The sequence below is a fragment of the Syzygium oleosum genome, unplaced genomic scaffold, assembly GCF_021117445.2.
Source record: "Syzygium oleosum isolate NSW1041296 unplaced genomic scaffold, Sole_v2.1 Sole_v2.47, whole genome shotgun sequence".
Classification (NCBI taxonomy): domain Eukaryota; kingdom Viridiplantae; phylum Streptophyta; class Magnoliopsida; order Myrtales; family Myrtaceae; genus Syzygium; species Syzygium oleosum.
Genome location: NW_026607531.1, coordinates 1,823,356 through 1,845,919, shown reverse-complemented (window position 1 = coordinate 1,845,919; position 22,564 = coordinate 1,823,356). Strand labels below are relative to the sequence as shown.

Here is a 22,564-nt window from a genome sequence, read left to right as displayed (position 1 = left end):
CTCTCTTTCCCTCTCTTTTTCTCTCTTTTTCTCTCTTTTTCTCTCCCGGGTTAGCACCGCCGCCGCGTCGGAGCCTCGCCGCCGCCGCGCCGGAGCTCGGATCGCCGTTCCGTCGCCACCCAGCCATCCAGCCACGCCGTACGACGCCGACCCGTACAGTGTCCGTACGGTCGGTACTGTTCACCGCGTCCGTACGGTCACTGTTCACGCCGTCGCCGGGAATTCCGCCGCCGGCTTCACTGTTCACTAGTGATCGGCTGCCGTTCCCCGTCGTTGTGACCTTGGATTAAGTGAGTAAAATTCCTAAACCCGGATTAGGACTGATAGTGCATTTTTCTGGACTGGTTTAGGTATTATCGGTGTATAATTCAGACTCGATTGAGGACTGATTGGTGGAAATAAAATCCGACGAATTTAGTGGGATTATTATAGATAATTATTGGGCTCGGATTGAGGAAATTGCGGCTGTCCATATTTTCGAGGAATGTACCGAATTATATTGGATAGCAAGAGTTATTAGCTGAATGGCCGGGATTACCCAAAATGATTGGCTGTTGATTGATTGGTGATCAATTGTGTTTAATTGTTAAATGCCATGTTGCGTGCTTGTGTGGCTGAATCGTGCGGAGTGTGATTGGCCAATTGATGGCTTGAATTGTGTATTTGGAATTGGGCCGCACGATATTAATAGGCCAAGTAAGCACGTGGATTGTGAATTAGGCACTGTGAAATGACTTTGATTGAACTGTGTGCCTGTGCATATGTTATGTGGATGCTCATGTTGCATTTCATGGCACGCATTATGAATGCCGAGAATGAGGCTTGTGATGAAATTGTGTGAGACTACGTGCCTGTCATGAGCATGTGATCACCTAAAATACCCTGAAGCGTTTTACGCGGAGTTTAGATAATAATGGATTGTGTGATCACCTAAGGGCCTTCGGGTCATGACCTTCGGATCGATACCGTCCTCATGCACTTTGAAGCAGGATGATGCCCGGTACGTCCGGAAGACGACCATCCTCATGCACTTTGAAGCAGGCTCTGGTTCGTAAGGAGATCAGTGTTGCGCCTCATGCACTTTGAAGCAGGCTAGAGACACTGGGCCAGATCGGTTGCTGCGCCTCATGCACTTTGAAGCAGGCTAGACGCACCGGGCCGTGAATATTGTTGACTCAAGTCGTAATAAATAATAAATTGGGCGATTGCCAGTGTGCCAGTGTGGGCCGGTGGGCCGGGAAATGCACGTGACCTGTCAACGACATTTGCATGCATGAACATGCATGGACTGGCATGCGAGTGTGTGAGACTCGGTGCATGAGCATGCGATTAGCGTACGTGTGATAATGTGTACCACGTATGTGCCGTGACTATTATATGTTGATCTGTCTAACCTGTAGGGTTAGAGAATGGTTTGATTATTGTTGTATTGTGATTTAAATATTTGTTTCCGGTCAGGAGATTGCATGCTAGCCTAGCCTAGGTTTAGGAGTTGAACTCATTGAGATTCGTCTCACGGTTGCGTAAATCGAAACTTTTCAGACCCCCAACCGTGAGGATGGAGAGACCACTGACTCTCTTTGGGATCCCTGTACAGATTCGGCAGTATACCAGTACCTACCCCTCAGGTAATGGGGAGGCTTTCGTGAGGTATCGATCAGTAGTATATGTGGAGATAGGCGAGTATTTTTACCAGAAGCAGGAGTACGTGGCATGGTGCCACCGGGATGCCGATGGAAATGTGGGAGAACCCCTCAGGACCTTTGATATCCCGGTCGATGATGTTGGGTTGATGCAGCCAATTATAACTGATGGTGAGGTGATCGACCCTAAGGTTTCACCCGAGTGGATGATGCAGGAGGAGGAGGTGAATGAAGAGCCTGATGTACTAACGGAGGACCCCGAGCCGATGGATGAGGAGGAGGATGAACCCGAGGCCATGGAGCAGGACGTAGAGGAGGACGGAGAGGTGGCAGAGCTGGGATCAGATGAGGAGGGGTTCGAGCTTTACCTTGACCTGGAGTTGGAGCCGGACTTCGAGGATGGGCGAGCCTAGGCGATGGATTCGGAGGAGTCAGAGTCTAATGAGGACGCCTCCGAGGAGTTGTCAGAGAATTCTTTCGAGTCATCGAATCCTGATTGGGAACCTTAGGGTCACGCAATGTCCTTAGTTAGTAGTGGGGGTCGTTACTTTTTGAACTGTAGCCCTCCCCCTGAGTTTTAGCCTGACCTCCCTAGCCACTTATCCCTTTTTGACCAAGTGGCTACTGATCTTGTGTGCCTTTTTGTTTGTACTTGTAAATATTGTACAAAGGGTTTTTAATAATAATATAAATGTGTAATTATTTTTTATGATGGTGTTTGATGTATGGCTATCCTTGGCTCATATCGTAGTTGTCTGGGTTTGTTTATTTTATGCTTCCGCTTGTGTTTGATCTCTGTATGGGTGTGGGTCGGCGATGTTTCCTGGGACGTCGCAGTCAAATGACCAAAGGTGGGATGCTCGCGCTTCGTGGGGTACAGGGCGTGACAGTTACAGTACAGTTTATGCCTAACAAGGGCAAGTGGGGGAAGATCAGAGCCTTCAAAATTCCGAGAGCCAAAATCAGCATAACTACATGAAGAGAGCACTCAAAATTAGGCCAGCAACATCACACGACCAACATCAATCTGTTTTGGGATAGAGACTGACGTGGAATGGATATCTATCTCTAGCAGAATCTGTTTAGGGATAGAGACTCCTCACAAAATAGAAAGCGGCGCCCGCACTTCGCATCGAGAGAGCCCACGCACTCGAGAAAAGAGGGGAAGGGAGACGACGTGGGGCAATCGCTCTTTCAAAAACTCACGTCCCTGCGCCGCCGGCCTTCTCGCTTCTTCCACCACCTTACACCGCCGTGGTTCCATCCCTGTCACAGCTTCCTACGGTCACGTGATCATCGGCAAGGTCACTCCTCTTCCTTCTCGGTGAAAATTGGCCTTTGGAAGAGGATGTACGGGAATCGGTTTGGATCGATCAAGAGGGATTGAAGTCGAAAATTTCGGTCTGATATACACACAAGGAGAGAAAATCGTTCTCAGATTTGCATTTTCTTTCACTGAGCCGAGTCGGCCTGAGAGATCATGATTTTCTGACCATCGATCGTCGTCGAGTTTGGCGATTCATCTTAGTGGTTATTGCCACTATATTGTCAACGATTTCAGACTTCGTCGTCGATCGGCTTTTCGCAGCCACGAACTAGGTAAAACTCTCTCCTCTTATCCTCTGTTACATACTGTCTTATGTAGATAGGTAGCCGAGAGTCCAATTTTCTGAATAAGATTAAACCAAGCTGAAATCCACTAAGTGGACAATGTAGTTGCATACACTCCACGGTGGACAAAGAGCTATATTTTGATCCATTGCCTAAGAACATTGGCATGAACAAAGTCACAAATGGAAAGGACAAACCAAGAAATGCACATATATAAGTGTAGAACTTCAAGGATCAGGACCTAACATGTTAATGGCATACCTTGCACCTCTCAATTATCAACACCAATGTGTCCAACTTGCCTTTCTTAACACAGCTTTGTATACATTCAGAGAGTACTTCCATCAACAACATATAGCCAGATTTCAGAGTTAGATCTACATATTTCAAGGCAACATTTATTTGATCTGCCAAAAGGAGCAAGTGAGTATGGGAACCTCACAACACTGGATGATCAGATATATGGTCATGATTGTAACACCCCGGGTCTATACTGTGTAATATTGTCCGCTTTGGGCCCACTGACCCTCACAGCTTTAAAACGCGTTACACAGGATAGGCCACCCAAGCCTTATAAGCAACCCCAGGACTCCCCCTAAGCGATGTGGGATAGAGAGATGCCCCCCTTGCCATCCTAGAAGCCTGCCAGGGGCCGCTCCTTGTCCAGGTCTTTGAACCCCGGCGACCACTCCCCTCCCTCATCGGACCGGGTCGTTACATTCTCCCCTCCTTCGAGCACAGCGTCCTCGCTGTGGCCCCACACGCGGTCGGGAGTCGGCTCTGATACCACTTGTAACACTCCGGATCTACACTGTGTAATATTGTCCGCTTTGGGCCCACTGACCCTCACGGATTTAAAACGCGTTACACATGATAGGCCACCCAGGCCTTATAAGCAACCCCAGGACTCCCCCCTAAGCGATGTGGGATAGAGAGATGCCCCCTTGTCATCCTAGAAGCCTGCCAGGAGCCGCTCCTTGTCCAGGTCTTTGAACCTCGGCGACTACTCCCCGCCCTCGTCGGACCGGGTCGTTACAATGATGATGAATCTTCAAAGCAAATAAACAAACAAAGTGAGGCAAGAGCAACGGTGAAGGAAATTTTCCAGAATGTGACTCAGCAGAGATCCAAGTACCCTGAATATTGTGATCTTTTAAATTTATTTGTTCTACTCTTTCACTATCCTGATGAACCCTGACTGTGTCACATTTTGAAATTTTCCAAATGTTGATCAACCTTGTCAAACCAAAATTCAACATATTAATCTCTAAAAATCTAGTTAGTTTAGTGGATGTAAAGATAACATATTATGCTCTTGATGCGAAAGGGGAAATTATTTTGGCTAGTTGTGAGTGCTCATGAGCAAAAGTTCTTACTAAATCAATATTTTCAGAGTCGGCTCACAAAACTTTGTAGCTTTTATTTAGATGCAAAATGAGACTGTTTTCTATAGCACAAATAGCAAAAAGCTAGTTGGTTTTTCTTTAAAAATGTGGACATAATGAAACCAATTGATTAGACTAAGCTTATAAATGCAATCTTCTCGAATTGGAGTTACGTTGATGAAGTAGTTACAATGTCTATTTACATGTGTTCAACTTCTGTTAATTGCAGTGTCCACTAATTGAGATTTAAGTTAGTATTTGGATGTAATGTAGGGTAACACTTATAGAGAACGAAAAGCACTAGCTTTGACTCTGGATGATACCAAGACAATTGTGACCAAACTCCATCAGATGATGAACATTCAAGTTGGCATCATCATAGCTGTTATGTGGCTCCTTATTCTAGGATTCGCCATTAAAATGTTTCTACTTCTCATAAGCTCCCAATTGCTACTTGTGGTATTCATATTTGGAAACTCCTACAAGATGACATTTGAAGCGATTATTTTCTTGTTTGTAATCCATCCATTTGACGTGGGCGATCGTTATGAAGTCGATGGGGTCCACGTACACAAGCGAATAGAGCTTTGTGCTTTCAACGGATGTTCAAAATATATGTTTCTAAACCATGATGGAGTGTGTTTCATATGACGGTGGTAGAGATGATCATTTTAACGACTACTTACCTGAGATACGACAACCAGAAAATGATAATTCCAAACATGGTTTTTGCTACTAAGGCCATCAATTACTACTATCGAAGTCCTGATATGGGAGATGTAGTTGAATTCCAAACATTGTTCTTATTATTCTCTATTTCATCGTGGCAATCTTCTCAATTGGTTTAGATATATGCACATAGAATTCAATTGCATCTTCCATATCAGGACTTCGATAGCAGTTACTGATGGCCTTAGTAGCAAGAACAATGTTCGGAATTATTATCTTTCGGTTGTCATATCTTAGGAAAACCGTCATTAAGATGTTCATCTCTTCTACCACCATTTGAAACACGAGTGCATCATGTTTAAAAATATATATTTTGAACATCTGTTGAAAGCACGAAGCTCTATTCGCTTGTATACCTGACCCCATCGACTTCACATTGATGGTCTACGTCAAATGGATGCATCACTAACAAGAAAATAATCGCTTCAAATGTCATCTTGCAGGAGCTTCCAAATATGAAAAGCACAAGTAGCCATTGGGAGCTTCATAGAAGCAGAAACTTTGTTGTGGCAATTCCTAGTATAAGGAGCCATATAATGGCTGAGTATGCCAACTTAAATATTCAACATCCGATGGAGTTTGTTCACAGCTGCCTTAGTACCATCCATGCATCAAAGTTAGTGCTCTTAGTTCTTTGAAAGCATAACTTGCATTACATTCAAATGCAAACTTACAACTCAATTAGTGGACACTGCAACTATAGAAGTTCAACACATATAGATAGACATTGTAATCGAGCAACTCCAATTCAAGAAGATTGCATTTATAAGCCTCGTGCAATAAATTGGTTTCATTATATCAACATTTTTTAAAAAGCGCAAACTAGTTTTTTGCTATTTGAGCAATAGAAAATGGTCTTTTTTTGCATCTAAATTAAAACTAGAGAGTGCTTTGACCCGACTCTGAAAATATTCATTCAATAAGAAGTTTTGCTCATGAGCACTCACAACTAGCAATAGTAATTCCCCCTTTCACATCAAAAGCAAAATCTATTACCTTAACAGCCACTAAACTAACTAGATTTCTAGAGATTAATCTGTTGAACTTTGGTTCAACAAGTTAGATTAATATATGTTAAATCTATAACAACTGGCGCCTTCTAAGGTTTTATTTTACACGATAAAAAGTTATCTTGCTCAATACTTTTGGTGACACATTGAACAAATTGCTGCACTTTCATTGAACCTTAAATGACCATTTAAATGCAATCCCAGACACAAAATCTGAGAGGTTCCCATTGTGGCGCATTGGATACTTTTAGGCTGGTCGGCTGTCAAGGACCACAGATGAGGTCACAATTAGTTATCTCTTAATTGTATATCAACATCCCATGACTTACCTAAGAATTATGTTGTTATTAATTCCTTCTTCTTATACACGACCTCGTTTGACTTCTACCAACCTTTCAATCAAGTGCTAAAAGAGTCAAGACAATAACATTAGATACTTTCTATGATCTATTACCACCCAGATTTTAAGGATGATTTGCTAATTTTCTGGCTCTCAGACACTCTTTCAAGTAGACTCGTTGTCTTAACAGCCTCATCTTCTGGCATAAATCGCATCAAGTCCTCTAGGCATATGTGCCCGACATGAAACAGCAAGTCAAAAGACCGATAAAAAACTAGACTAGTGACTAAGAAGTTTATAGAGCTGATAGAGATACAAAGAGAACATAAATGGAAAGACACGGCATGGATTAATGGAGAATGGGTAGTTCTGAATTTTAGCAGAGCAAACTATTCAGTTGCTAAAATAATTTTGCAAAATGATGCCAAAATTGATAGATAAGATAAAGTTTGGGGCTTCTTCTCGAATAGTTTGGCCTACTGTAATATAAAGGCTTAATATGGCCAAGACAATGACACGGTTAGGGATCATTAGGACAAGGAAAGAGTAGAACAAAAAAATTTAAAAGATCACAATAGTGAGGCGCATCTGGATCCCTGCTAAGTCACATCTTGGAAAATTTTCTTCGCCATACCTCTCACCTCACTTTCGCTATTTATTTGCTTCGAAGATTCATCATCATCACCAAATATCTACTCATCCAGTGTCGTGAGGTTCCCATACCGCACCAAATTCATTAGCCCCTTCATGTTCCAGACAGATACATTCTTGTGACTCAGTTTATGCAAGTGATCGATTATGATCCCCTCTTCCCCCTTGTCCTTTCCTCTAGGACTCTTCTGTACTCTCCAGCTAACTATCGCTCTCCTACTACCTTTCTCCGGCAATTAAGCCGCATTAAGGTCAAGACCCACTGAAAGGCTCAATGAGACGAGTGGTTTTTTTATAGTGCGAGGACAAATAAATGGCACCGTGCCCTCGACATGCTTTGGAGATGGCATTTCTTTGGTTCATGTGTCATAAACAACTACTTGTACGTAGCTGGTGGTGAGAACGAGGGTGTTCACCGTAGGTTCTTCAAGCCTAGAAACTGTACACTAAACTCAGTTCCTTGGTTATGTATTTTCGGAATTTCTTGCCTCGGCGATATGGAACTGCATCCAGATGAGGCCAAAAGCTTGTCAAAATCGGATTTGAAGAAGTTAAATGGATGCGCACTCCAAATTGAAGCTCAAATGTCCCACTTTAGAGTCGTTGATGCACCTAGGGGACCAGTGGACCCGTTATGCGACTAGACGAACCGACGGGCTCGAAGTCAACGATCTCGGATTGAGCTCAAATTTGGTCGGCTGAAGCGAAACGGCGTGCTGATCAATACTCACAGCCGTGACTAACGATGGATTTTCATGGTTCGGGGTCGTTTAGATGGGTTTTCATTTGTTTTAGTATTTTTATGGGTTAATTTAGTAAAGGACAGTTTTGTAATTTTACGTTTTGATGTTTACTAATCCTAGTAGAGTTAGGTTTGGGGATATATATATAAGCTTATTTTAGGGTTTCGTTTGATCAGACTTTGGATATTTTGATTTGATAATCATACTTGGACCGCTCTCTGCTCAAGCAAATCAACGCAACCTCAAGCTCACAAAAGGACGATCGCCACAACGAGGAAAGACCGAACAGAAATGTATCCGAGTCTAGAGAGAACCGAATCTCACGCAACCAGTCATCAGCTCAGATGATTTTTTTTTTTGAAAGCCGAAACATAGATAAACATCTTTTTATTTATTATTTTTGTCAAGTACATAGACATATATAATAGATACTATACTAAACAGCCACTAAACTAATTCCAGGAACAATCTCCTCCTCCGGCCTCATTTTCTTCAACATTCGGTAGACAAACTTGGGGAATTCGATTACCACCAGCCTTAGGACTCGTAATAAAAAGGGGAAGAAATTGACCCATTGTAAAAATCTCCAGACGGCAAACAACGACTGACCCACCAAAAGAAGCCCCACCAGTGCGGTCCATCCTACTACTACAACCCCAACTGTTCGATATGCGGTTTCGCTTTTGTCGTCCCGGGTCAATACTGAAATGGCCATATCAAAAGCCCCTGTCGCCGAGAGAAAGGAAGCCCCCATCACCCACATGGCCATCCCCGTGACGATCCGTCGCTTGACATATTGACCGATTATAAGTAATACAATCACACTGAGGGACCCAATAAAACTTATTACATTGCATATTACGAAAAATTTATACTTGTAGGGGAATTTGTAGGCCATGACTGCAGTACCCGCAGCATGTATCGTACCATTTTGGCCATTTTTCAAGTCATCCGGCCAAACCCCACCGGGTGGGGACATACTGACTTGGAAAGCCATGGTGGCCAGCAGTATGGCCACCACCATGAGTAGACATGGCCATGGGCCAGTTTCGGCCCGGAACTCGCCCGATCAAACCCGGGCCCGCGGTTTGGAACCGGAACCGGCCAGTGGCCTACGGGCCCAGTTCCAGTTCCAAATTATTTGTTTAAAAAATAATAATGAAATTTAAAAAAAATTCATTATTTAATTTTTTTTATAAAACAATTTGAACTTTAATTGCTATGTATTGTAAGTGCATTAATCTCTAATTACAATACTTGGCTTGGATGTATTGAACTCTAATTACAACGCTTGGATTGGGTTTTATACGCAATGATTCTAATGCTTATTCGTTCTCATTCGACGTGGGACTCTTGGCTTGCCTTGAATACCTTTATTGTGTGACTCTTGACTTATCTTCAAGCAAATGCCAAGAGTCCCACATTGAATGGGAATGAAGAGACCATCAAAGGGGTTGCGTATAAAACCCAAGCCAAACCATGAGCATGTGAAGTTGTATGCCTTTTGTAGCTACGATCCTTTGCTAGTTAAGAGCAAAGGGTTCCATTGGACCGCCTAGAACCGAACCAGACCAATGGTCCAGTTCCCAGTTCTATGATTTGCCGGTTCGATTTTTCTAAAATTAAAGTATCGGGCTTACCGGTTCCGAGCGGAACTAGACCGAATCGGGAACCGATTATCCCGACAATTTACATTTTGATTACAATTTATATTGAATAATTCATTATTTCATAATTTCATAATTCATTATTTTTTAATTTCATAATTTTTTTAATTTTTAAATTACGAACTGGTTCGATACCGGAACCGGAATCGGAACCGCGAGGGGCTGTTCCGATTCCGGTTCACAGATGGCCACGAACCGGAACCGCCGGTTCCGAATCGTGGCCATGTCTAACCATGAGGCTCTTATGTATGGAATCCTGCCAGCTTCTCTCATTTGTGTTTCTCCTTCATCTGAGGTAGTCCATCGCCGACTGTTTTTTTTTGGGTTTTAAAAGAGGGTAATAGGATATCGCGGACTTTCTTTTTCCCTTTTGGTGTTGAAGTGATATGGAATTTGGGGAATCCTCACCTTTTTATAAACACTTTAGGAGGTTAATTTAGGATACGTGTAAAAACGACCGAAAATTTTTTAACAAACTGACCAAGCCCAACCTCACGTTGAAACCAACCAACGCTTCTTATTCGGGAGATTGAGAAAACAACCATCTATATAAAACAAACTGCCAGGACCACTTCTCTTGAAATCCACAGAAGAAGTCAACGTGATCCCGGACCATCCACGTGGATTTGTGGGGGCTAGCTCACCAACCATCCTCTTTCCTAGCCTGAAATATTGTACACAACTATAATGCCAATCACGAGGAAACTCTAGCAGTTCAGCCTTCCCTCGCTAACCAGGTCAAAGCCCCAGTCCGTCTCTCCGCATTCTCGGCGTCCCTACAGCAATATCCAGCAGTTCCACCGTCACAGTTCCCAACAATCCCTACAATTAACATTTTGATTACAATTTATATTGAATAATTCATTATTTCACAACTTTTTTAATTTTTAAATTACGAATTGGTTCGAAACCGGAACCGGAATCGAAACCACTAGGGGCTGTTCCGGTTCCGGTTAACACATGGCCACGAACCGTAGCCGTCGGTTCCGAATTGTGGCCATGTCTAACCATGAGGCACTTATGTATGGAATCCTACCAGGTTTTCTAATTTTTGTTTCTCCTTCATTTGAGGTAGTCCATCGCCGACTGCTTTTTTTGGGTATTCAAAGAGGGGAATAGGAGAGCGCGGACTTTCTTTTTCCCTTTTGGTATTGAAGTGATACGGAATGTGGGCAATCCGCACCTTTTTATAAGCACTTTAGGAGGTTAATTTTAGGATATGTGTAAAAACGACCGAGAATTTTTTCAGAGACTGACCAAGCCCCAGCTCACTTTGAAACCAACCAACGCTTCTTATTCGGGAAAATAAGAAAACAACCATCTACATAAAACAAAGTGTAAGGACCACTTCTCTTGAAATCCACAGAAGAAGTCAGCGTGATCCCGGACCATCCACGTGGATCTGTGGGGGCTGGCTCACCAACCATCCTCTTTCCTAGCCTGAAATATTGTACACAACTATAATGCCAATCACGAGGAAACTCTAGCAGTTCAGCCTTCCCTCGCTGACCAAGTCAAAGCCCCAGTCCGTCTCTCCGTATTCTCGGCGTCCCTGCAATAGTATCTAGCAGTTCCACCGTCACAGTTCCCAACAATCCCGACAATTTACATTTTGATTACAATTTATATTGAATAATTCATTATTTCATAATTTTATAATTCATAATTTTTTTATTTCATAATTTTTTTTAATTTTTAAATTACGAATTGGTTCGAAATCGGAATCGAAATCGAAACCGCTCGGGACTGTTCCGGTTCCGGTTCACACATGACCACGATCTGGAACCGATGGTTCCGAATCGTGGCCATGTCTAACCGTGAGGCTCTTATGTATGGAATCTTGCCAGCTTTTCTCATTCGTGTTTCTCCTTCGTCTGAGGCAGTCTATCGCCGACTGTTTTTTTTGGGTATTTAAAGAGGGGAATAGGAGAGCGCGGCCTTTCTTTTTCCCTTTTGGTATTAAAGTGATACGGAATGTGGGGAATCCGCACCTTTTTATAAGCACTTTAGGAGGTTAATTTTCGGATACGTGTAAAAATGAGCGAGAATTTTTTAACAGACTGGCCAAGCACCACCTCACGTTGAAACCAACCAACGCTTCCTATTCAGGAAAATGAGAAAACAACCATCTATATAAAACAAAGTGCAAGGACCACTTCTCTTGAAATCCACAGACGAAGTCAGCGTGATCCCGGACCATCCACGTAGATCTGTGGGGACTGGCTCACCAATTATCCTCTTTCCTAGCCTCAATTATTGTGCACAACTATAACGACAATCACGAGGAAACTTTAGCAGTTCAGCCTTCCCTCGATGACCAGGTCAAAGCCCCGGTCCGTCTCTCCGCATTCTCGGCATCGCTGCAGCAATATCCGGCAGTTCCATCGTCACAGTTCCCAACAATCCCTACAATTTACATTTTGATTACAATTTATGTTGAATAATTCATTATTTTATAATTTTATAATTCATTATTTTTTTATTTCATAAATTTTTTTAATTTTTAAATTAGATATTGGTTCGAAACCGGAACCAGAATCGGAACTGCTATGGGCTGTTCTGGTTCCGGTTCACACATGGCCACTAACCGGAACCGCCGGTTCCGAATCGTGGCCATGTCTAACCATGAGGCTCTTGTGTATGGAATCCTGCCAGCTTTTCTCATTTGTGTTTCTCCTTCGTTTGAGGTAGTCCATCGGCGACTATTTTTTTTGGGTATTGAAAGAGGGGAATAGAAGAGCGCGGACTTTCTTTTTCCCTTTTGGTATTGAAGTGATACAGAATGTGGGGAATCCGCACCTTTTTATAAGCACTTTAGGAGGTTAATTTTAGGATACGTGTAAAAACGACCGAGAATTTTTTAACAGACTGACCAAGCCCCACCTCACGTTGAAACCAACCAACGCTTCTTATTCGGGAAAATGAGAAAACCACCATCTATATAAAACAAAGTGCAAGAACCACTTCTCTTGAAATCCACATAAGAAGTCATCGTGATCCCGGACCATCCAAGTGGATCTGTGGGGGCTAGATCACCAACCATTCTCTATCCTAGTTTGAAATATTGCACACAACTGTAATGCCAATCACGAGGAAACTCTAGCAGTTCAGCCTTCCCTTGCTGACTAGGTCAAAGCCCCAGTCCGTCACTCCGCATTCTCAGCGTCCCTGCAGCAGTATCCAGCAGTTCCACCGTCACAGTTCCCAACAATCCCTACAATTTGCATTTTAATTACAATATATGTTGAATAATTCATTATTTCATAATTTTATAATTCATTATTTTTTTATTTCATAATTTTTTTAATTTTTAAATCAGATATTGGTTCGAAATCGGAACCGCTAGGGGCTGTTCCAGTTCCGGTTCACACATGGCCACTAACCGGAACTGCCGGTTCCGAATCGTGGCCATGTCTAACCGTAAGGTTCTTGTGTATGGAATCCTGCCAGCTTTTCTCATTTGTGTTTCTCCTTCGTCTGAGGTAGTCCATCGCCGACTATTTTTTTTGGGTATTGAAAGAGAGGAATAGGAGAGCGCGAACTTTCTTTCTCCCTTTTGGTATTGAAGTGATACGGAATGTGGGGAATCCACACCTTTTTATAAGCAATTTAGGAGGTTAATTTTAGGATACGTGTAAAAACGACCAAGAATTCTTTAACAGACTGACCAAGCCCCACCTCACGTTAAAACCAACCAACGCTTCTTATTCGGGAAAATGAGAAAACCACCATCTATATAAAACAAATTGCAAGGACCACTTCTTTTGAAATCCACAGAAGAAGTCATCGTGATCTCGAACCATCCAAGTGGATCTATGGGGGCTGGATCACCAACCATTCTCTATCCTAGTCTCAAATATTGCACACAACTATACTACCAATCACGAGGAAACTCTAACAGTTCAGCCTTCCCTCGCTGATTAGGTCAAAGCCCAGTCCGTCACTCCGCATTCTCAGCGTTCCTGCAGCAATATCCAGCAGTTCCACCGTCACAATTCCTAACAATCCCTACAATTTACATTTTGTTTACAATTCATATTGAATAATTCATTATTTTTTTATTTCACAATTTTGTTAAATTTTTAAATTGCGAATTGCTTCGAAACCGGAACCGGAATCGGAACCGCTAGGGGCTGTTTCAGTTCCGATTCACACATGGCCACTAACCGGAACTGCCGGTTCCGAATCGTGGCCATGTCTAACCGTAAGGTTCTTGTGTATGGAATCCTGCCAGCTTTTCTCATTTGTGTTTCTCCTTCGTCTGAGGTAGTCCATCGCCGACTATTTTTTTTGGGTATTGAAAGAGAGGAATAGGAGAGCGCGAACTTTCTTTCTCCCTTTTGGTATTGAAGTGATACGGAATGTGGGGAATCCACACCTTTTTATAAGCAATTTAGGAGGTTAATTTTAGGATACGTGTAAAAACGACCAAGAATTCTTTAACAGACTGACCAAGCCCCACCTCACGTTAAAACCAACCAACGCTTCTTATTCGGGAAAATGAGAAAACCACCATCTATATAAAACAAATTGCAAGGACCACTTCTTTTGAAATCCACAGAAGAAGTCATCGTGATCTCGAACCATCCAAGTGGATCTATGGGGGCTGGATCACCAACCATTCTCTATCCTAGTCTCAAATATTGCACACAACTATACTACCAATCACGAGGAAACTCTAACAGTTCAGCCTTCCCTCGCTGATTAGGTCAAAGCCCAGTCCGTCACTCCGCATTCTCAGCGTTCCTGCAGCAATATCCAGCAGTTCCACCGTCACAATTCCTAACAATCCCTACAATTTACATTTTGTTTACAATTCATATTGAATAATTCATTATTTTTTTATTTCACAATTTTGTTAAATTTTTAAATTGCGAATTGCTTCGAAACCGGAACCGGAATCGGAACCGCTAGGGGCTGTTTCAGTTCCGATTCACACATGGCCACGAATCGAAACTGCCGGTTCCGAATCGTGGCCATGTCTAACCCTGATGCTCTTATGCATGGAATCGTGCCAGCTTTTCCCATTTGTGTGTCTCCTTCGTCTGAGGTAGTCCATCAATGACTGTTTTTTTTGGGTATTGAAAGAGGGGAATAGGAGAGCGCGGACTTTCTTTTTCCCTTTTGGTATTGAAATGATACGGAATGTGGGGAATCCGCACCTTTTTATAAGCACTTTAGGAGGTTAATTTTAGGATACATGTAAAAACGACCGAGAATTTTTTAACAGAATGATCAAGCCCCACCTCATGTTGAAACCAACCAACGCTTCTTATTCCAGAAATGAGAAAACAACCATTTATATAAAGCAAACTGCAAGGACCACTTCACTTGAAATCCACAGAAGAAGTCAGCGTGATCCCTGACTATCCACGTGGATCTGTAGGGGCAGGCTCACCAACCATCCTCTTTCCTAGCCTGAAATGTTGGACACAACTATAATGCCAATCATGAGGAAACTCTAGCAGTTCAGCCTTTCCTCGCTTACCAGGTCAAAGCCCCAGTCCGTGTCTCTGCATTCTCAGTGTCCCTGCAGCAGTATCGAGCAGTTCCACCGTCATAGTTCCCAACAATCCCTACAATTTACATTTTGATTACAATTTATGTTGAATAATTCATTATTTCATAAATTTTTAATTCATAATTTCTTTATTTCATAATTTTTTTAAATTTTTAAATTACGAATTTTTTCGAAATCGGAACCTATAGGGGCTGTTCCGATTCCGGTTCACACATGGCCACGAACCGGAACCGCCGGTTCCGAATCGTGGCCATGTCCAACCATGAGGCTCTTATGCATGGAATCCTGCCAGCTTTTCTCATTTGTGTTTCTCCTTCGTCTGAGGTAGTCCATCGCGGACTGTTTTTTTTGGATAATGAAAGAGGAGAATAGGAGAGTGCGAACTTTCTTTTTCCCTTTTGGTATTGAAGTGATACGGAATGTGGGGAATCCGCACCTTTTTATAAGCACTTTAGGAGGTTAATTTTTGGATACGTGTAAAAACGACCGAGAATTTTTTAACAGACTAACCAAGCCCCATCTCACGTTGAAACCAACCAATGCTTCTTATTCGGGAAAATGAGAAAACGACCATCTATATAAAAGAAACTGCAAGGACCACTTCTCTTGAAATCCACAGAAGAAGTCAGCGTGATCCCGAACCATCCACGTGGATCTGTCAGGGCTGGCTCCCCAACCATCCTCTTTCCTAGCCTGAAATATTGTACACAACTATAATGCCATTCACGAGTAAACTCTAGCAGTTCAGCCTTCCCTTGCTGACCAGGTCAAAGCCCCGGTCCGTCTCTTCGCATTCTCGGCGTCCCTGCAGCAGTATCTAGCAGTTCCACCGTCACAGTTCCCAACAATCCCTACATTTTACATTTTGATTACAATTTATATTGAATAATTTATTATTTCATAATTTTATAATTCATTATTTTTTATTTCATAATTTTTTTAAAATTTTAAATTACGAATTGGTTCGAAATCGGAACCGGAATCGGAACCGCTCGGGACTGTTCCGGTTCCGATTCACACATGGCCACGAACTGGAACCGTCGGTTCCGAATCGTGGCCATGTCTAACCGTGAGGCTCTTGTGTATGGAATCCTGCCAGCTTTTCTCATTTGTGTTTCTCCTTCGTCTGAAGCAGTCCATCGCCGACTATTTTTTTTTGGGTATTGAAAGAGGGGAATAGGAGAGCGCGGACTTTCCTTTTCCGTTTTGGTATTGCAGTGATACAGAATGTGGGGAATCCGCACCTTTTTATAAGCACTTTAGGAGGTTAATTTTAGGATACATGTAAAAACGACCGAGAATTTTTGAAGAGACTGACCAACCCCCACCTCACGTTGAAACCAACCAACGCTTTTTATTCGGGAAAATGAGAAAACAACAATCTTTATAAAACAAACTGCAAGAACCACTTCTCTTGAAATCTAGAGAAGAAGTCAGCGTGATCCCCGACCATCCATGTGGATCTGTGGGGGCTGGCCCACCAACCATCCTCTTTCCTAGCCTCAAATATTGTACACAATTATAATGCCAATCACGAGGAAACTCTAGATGTTCAGCATTCCCTCGCTGACCAGGTCAAACCCCAAGTCCGTCTCTCCGAATTCTCAGCCTTCCTGCAGCAGTATCGAGTAGTTCCACCATCACAGTTCCCAACAATCCCTGCAATTTACATTTTAATTACAATTTATCTTGGATAATTCATTATTTCATAATTTTCAAATTCATTATTTTTTTATTTCATAATTTTTTTAATTTTTGAATTACAAATTGGTTCGAAACCGGAACCGAAATCGTAACCACTAGGGGCTATTCCGGTTCCGGTTCACACAAGGCCATGAACCGGAACCGCCAGTTCCGAATCGTGGCCATGTCTAACCGTGGGGCTCTTATGTATGGAATCCTGCCAACTTTTCTCATTTGTATTTCTCCTTCTTCTGAGGTTGTCCATCGCTGACTGTTTTTTTTTGGTATTCAAAGAAGGGACTAGGAGAGCGCGGACTTTCTTTTTCCCTTTTGGTATTGAAGTGATACGGAATGTGGGGAATCCGCACCTTTTTATAAGCACTTTAGGAGGTTAATTTTTGGATACGTGTAAAAACTACCGAGAATTTTTTAACAGACTGACCAAGCCCCATCTCACATTGAAACCAACCAATGCTTCTTATTCGGGAAAATGAGAAAACGGCCATCTATATAAAAGAAATTGCAAGGACCACTTCTCTTGAAATCCACAGAAGAAGTCAGCGTGATCCCAGACCATCCACATGGATCTGTGGGGGCTGGCTCCCCAAGCATCCTCTTTCCTAGCTTGAAATATTGTACACAACTTTAATGCCATTCACGAGTAAACTCTAGCAGTTCAGCCTTTCCTCGCTGACTAGGTCAAAGCCCCGGTCCGTCTCTTCGCATTCTCGGCGTCCCTGCAGCAGTATCGAGTAGTTCCACCATCACAGTTCCCAACAATCCCTGCATTTTACATTTTGATTACAATTTATATTAAATAATTTATTATTTCATAATTTTATAATTCATTATTTTTTATTTCATAATTTTTTTTATTTTTAAATTATGAATTGGTTCTAAACCGGAACCGAAATCGGAACCGCTCGGGACTGTTCCGGTTCCGATTCACACATGGCCACGAACTGGAACCGTCGGTTCCGAATCGTGGCCATGTCTAACCGTGAGGCTCTTGTGTATGGAATCCTGCCAGCTTTTCTCATTTGTGTTTCTCCTTCGTCTGAGGCAGTCCATCGCCGACTATTTTTTTTTTGGTATTGAAAGAGGGGAATAGGAGAGCGCGGACTTTCCTTTTCCGTTTTGGTATTGAAGTGATACGGAATGTGGGGAATCCGCACCTTTTTATAAGCACTTTAGGAGGTTAATTTTAGGATACATGTAAAAACGACCGAGAATTTTTGAAGAGACTGACCAACCCCCACCTCACGTTGAAACCAACCAACGCTTCTTATTCGGGAAAATGAGAAAACAACCATCTATATAAAACAAACTGCAAGAACCACTTCTCTTGAAATCTAGAGAAGAAGTTAGCGTGTTCCCCGACCATCCATGTGGATCTGTGGGGGCTGGCCCACCAACCATCCTCTTTCCTAGCCTCAAATATTGTACACAACTATAATGCCAATCACGAGGAAACTCTAGATGTTCAGCATTCCCTCGCTGACCAGGTCAAAGCCCAAGTCCGTCTCTCCGAATTCTCAGCGTCCCTGCAGCAGTATCGAGTAGTTCCACCATTACAGTTCCCAACAATCCCTTCAATTTACATTTTAATTACAATTTATCTTCAATGATTCATTATTTCATAATTTTCTAATTCATTATTTTTTTATTTCATAATTTTTAAAATTTTTAAATTACGAATTGGTTCGAAACCGGAACCGAAATCGGAACCACTAGGGGCTATTCCGGTTCCGGTTCACACAAGGCCACGAACCGGAACCTCCGGTTCCGAATCGTGGCCATGTCTAACCGTGAGGCTCTGATGTATGGATTCTTGCCAGCTTTTCTCATTTGTGTTTCTCCTTCGTCTGAGGTAGTCCATTGCCGACTGTTTTTTTTGGGTATTGAAAGAAGGGAATAGGAGAGCGCGGACTTTCTTTTTCCCTTTTGGTATTGAAGTGATACGGAATGTGGGGAATTCGCATCTTTTTATAAGCACTTTTGGAGGTTAATTTTAGGATATGTGTAAAAATGACCGAGAATTTTTTAACAGACTGATCGAGCCCCACCTCACGTTGAAACCAACCAACGCTTCTTATTCAGGAAAATGATAAAACAACCATCTATATAAAACAAACTGCAAGGACCACTTCTCTTGAAATCCACAGAAGAAGTCAGCGTGATCCTAGACCATCCATGTGGATCTGTGGGGGCAAGCTCACCAACCATCCTCTTTCCTAGCCTGAAATATTGTACACAACTATAATGCCAATCACGAGAAAACTCTAGCAGTTTAGCCTTCCCTCGCTGACCAGGTCAAAGCCCCAATCCTTCTCTCCGCATTCTTGGCGTCCCTGCCGCAATATCCAGCAGTTCCACCGTCACAATTCCCAACAATCCCTACAATTTACATTTTGATTACAATTTATATTGAATAATTCATTATTTCATAATATTATAAGTCATTATTTTTTTATTTCTTAAATTTTTTTAAATTTTTAAAATACGAATTGGTTCGAAACCGGATCCTGAATCGAAACCGCTAGGGGCTGTTCCGGTTCCGGTTCACACATGGCCACGAACCGGAACCGTCGGTTCCGAATTGTGGCCATGTCTAACCCTGAGGCTCTTATGCATGGAATCGTGCCAGCTTTTCCCATTTATGTGTCTCCTTCGTCTGAGGTAGTCCATCGCTAACTGTTTTTTTTTTTGGTATTGAAAGAGGGGAATAGGAGAGCGCGGACTTTCTTTTTCCTTTTTGGTATTGAAGTGATACGGAATGTGGGGAATCCGCACCTTTTTATAAGCAATGTAGGAGGTTAATTTTGGGATACGTGTAAAAACAACCGAGAATTTTTTAACAGACTGATCAAGCCCCACCTCATGTTGAAACCAACCAACGCTTCTTATTCGGGAAATGAGAAAACAACCATCTATATAAAGCAAACTGCAAGGACCACTTCGCTTGAAATCCACAGAAGAAGTCAGCGTGATCCTGGACCATCCACGTGGATTTGTGGGGGTTGGCTCACCAACCATCCTCTTTCCTAGCCTGAAATATTGTACACAACTATAATGCCAATCACGAGGAAACTCTAGCAGTTCAGCCTTCCCTCGCTGATCAGGTCAAAGCCCCAGTCTGTCTCTCCGCATTCTCGGCGTCCCTACAGCAGTATCCAGCAATTCCACCGTCACAGTTCCTAACAATCCCTGCAATTTACATTTTGATTACAATTTATGTTGAATAATTCATTATTTCATAATTTTATAATTCATTATTTTTTTATTTCATAATTTTTTTTGAGTGGGTGAGTTTGATCTTAATCGTAGGTGCACTGGTCTGTAGCCTCACCATACCTTATCTTTGGAAGAAGACTATGTAGAAGCTCATGCTATGGAATTAGGAGGAAATGGCATTGATGTTGATATGTGGAAGATTGGTCTCTAGTTAGGGCATCTGAATCATTGTGTTCTTTATGGAGAGCAACTTTGGTATTTGGAAAATGGTTCTTTATTTGATTTATGGATTGAGGAAAACAGTGCAGAATTGTCTATGACCAGGGCTGATCTTGCTAGCATGGCACTTCCTGTTTAATAAAAAGGTTGAGAGAGACCACTAGCAAGAACCTTCGGTTGGCGACTAAAATCTTGGTGAGTTTCTTGGTTGGCACAGTTATTTAGCTTGCGAAGACTCTCATAGTCAAGGTCTTGGCATATTCCTTCCACGTGAGCACCTACTTTGACAGGATTCAGTAGGCTTTGTTCAATCAGCATATGATCGAGACACTTTCAAGCCAGTTAGTCGAGATGAGGAAAATGGAAGAAGCAAAGGAGAAGATTGTAGTCGAAGTTGAGAAGCTACAGAAGGCAAGGGCTTTATACCTCTCAACCTTAATGCAGCTTAATTGCCAGCGAAAGGTAGTGGGAGAGTGTAGAGCAAACTATTCAGTTCCTAAAAGAATTTTGCAAGATGATGCCAAAATTGATAGATAAGATAAAGTTTGGGGATTTTTCTCAAGTAGTTTGTCCTATTTTATTCGATGTTGCCTTGGCCTCACTTTCGCTATTTATTTACTTTGTAGATTCGTCATCATCCCCAAATATTTGCTCATCTAGTGTCGTGAGGTTCCTATGCCGCACCAAATTAATTACCCTCTTCATATTCCAGGGAGATCCATTCTTCGGGCTCAGTTTATGCAAGTGATCGATTGTGATCCTATCATCCCCCTTTCCTTTCCTTTCCTTTAGGACTCTCTACACTCTCCAGCTGCCTATCACTCTCGTACTACCTTTTGCTGGCTATTAAAACGCATTAAGGTTGGGAAGTATCATAGCCATCGCCTTCTGCAACTTCTCAGCTTCGATTGCAATATTTTCCTTCTCTTCCTCCGTTTTCCTCATCTCGACTAACGGGCCTGAAAGTGTCTTGCTTACATGCTGATTGAACAAAACCTACTGAATCCTATCAAAGTAGGTGCTCACGTGAAAGGAAGATGCCAAGACCTTTATATAAGAGTCTTCGCAAGCCAAATAATAGTGCCAACCAAGAAACTCACCATGACCTTGGTCACTAATCGAAGGTTCTTGGTACTTATCTCTCTCTCAACCTTTTAATCAAACAAGAAGTGCCTTGCTAGCAATACCAGCCCTAACCACAAACAATTATGCACTGCTTTCCTCAACTCATAAATTAAATAAAGAAGCCTTTTCCACGTACCAAAGGTCCTCTCAATTAAGAACACAATGATCCTATTGTCCTAACTAGAGACCAACCTCCCATATATTAACACCAACACCATTACCTCCCAGTTCTGCAGCATGAGCTTCCACAAAGTCTTCTTCCTAAGATGTGGAATGGTGAGGCTATAGACTAGTGCATCGAATGTTAAAGATCAAACTCACCCACTTAAGCAGGACCACTAGGTCGAGCACCATCTAAATGCAATCCCAGACACAAAGGCTAAGAGATTCTAATTGTGGCGCATCATGTACTTTTAGGTTGGTTAGTTGTGAATGACCCGGGATGAGATCACAATTAGTTATTACTTAATTATATACCAGCATCTGATGACTTACCTTAGAATTATATTGTCATTATTTCCTTCTTTTTATCCACAACCTCATTTTACTTCTACCAATCTTTCAATCAAGTGCTAAAAGAGTCAAGATAACAACGCTAGATACTTTCTGCGATCTTTTAACACCCAGCCTTTTTAAGGATGATTTGCTAATTTTCTGGCTCTCAGATATTCTTTCAAATGGACTCATTGTCTTAACAGCCTAATCTTCGGGCATAAACCGCATCAAGTCCTCTAGGTATATGTACTCGACATAGAAACAGCAAGTTAAAAGGCCAAGAAAAAAACAAGACCAGTGATTAAGAAGGTTATAGAGCTGATAGAGATACAAAGAGAGCATAGATGGAAAGACACGGCATGGATTAATGTAGAATGAGTAGTTTTGAATTGTAGCAAGGCAAAGTATTCAGCTCCTAAAATAATTTTGCAAGATGATGCCAAAATTAATAGATAATTTAAAGTTTGGGGCTTCTTCTCGAATAGTTAGGCCTACTGTAATATAAAGG

General features: G+C 42.2%; 1 pseudogene; it reads right to left on the bottom strand.

The window, feature by feature from the left end:
* Positions 1 to 3,322: 3,322 nt before the first annotated feature.
* LOC130136640 (mechanosensitive ion channel protein 5-like) lies at positions 3,323 to 21,915 on the bottom strand (annotated as a pseudogene).
* Between the last annotated feature and the right edge of the window lie 649 nt (positions 21,916 to 22,564).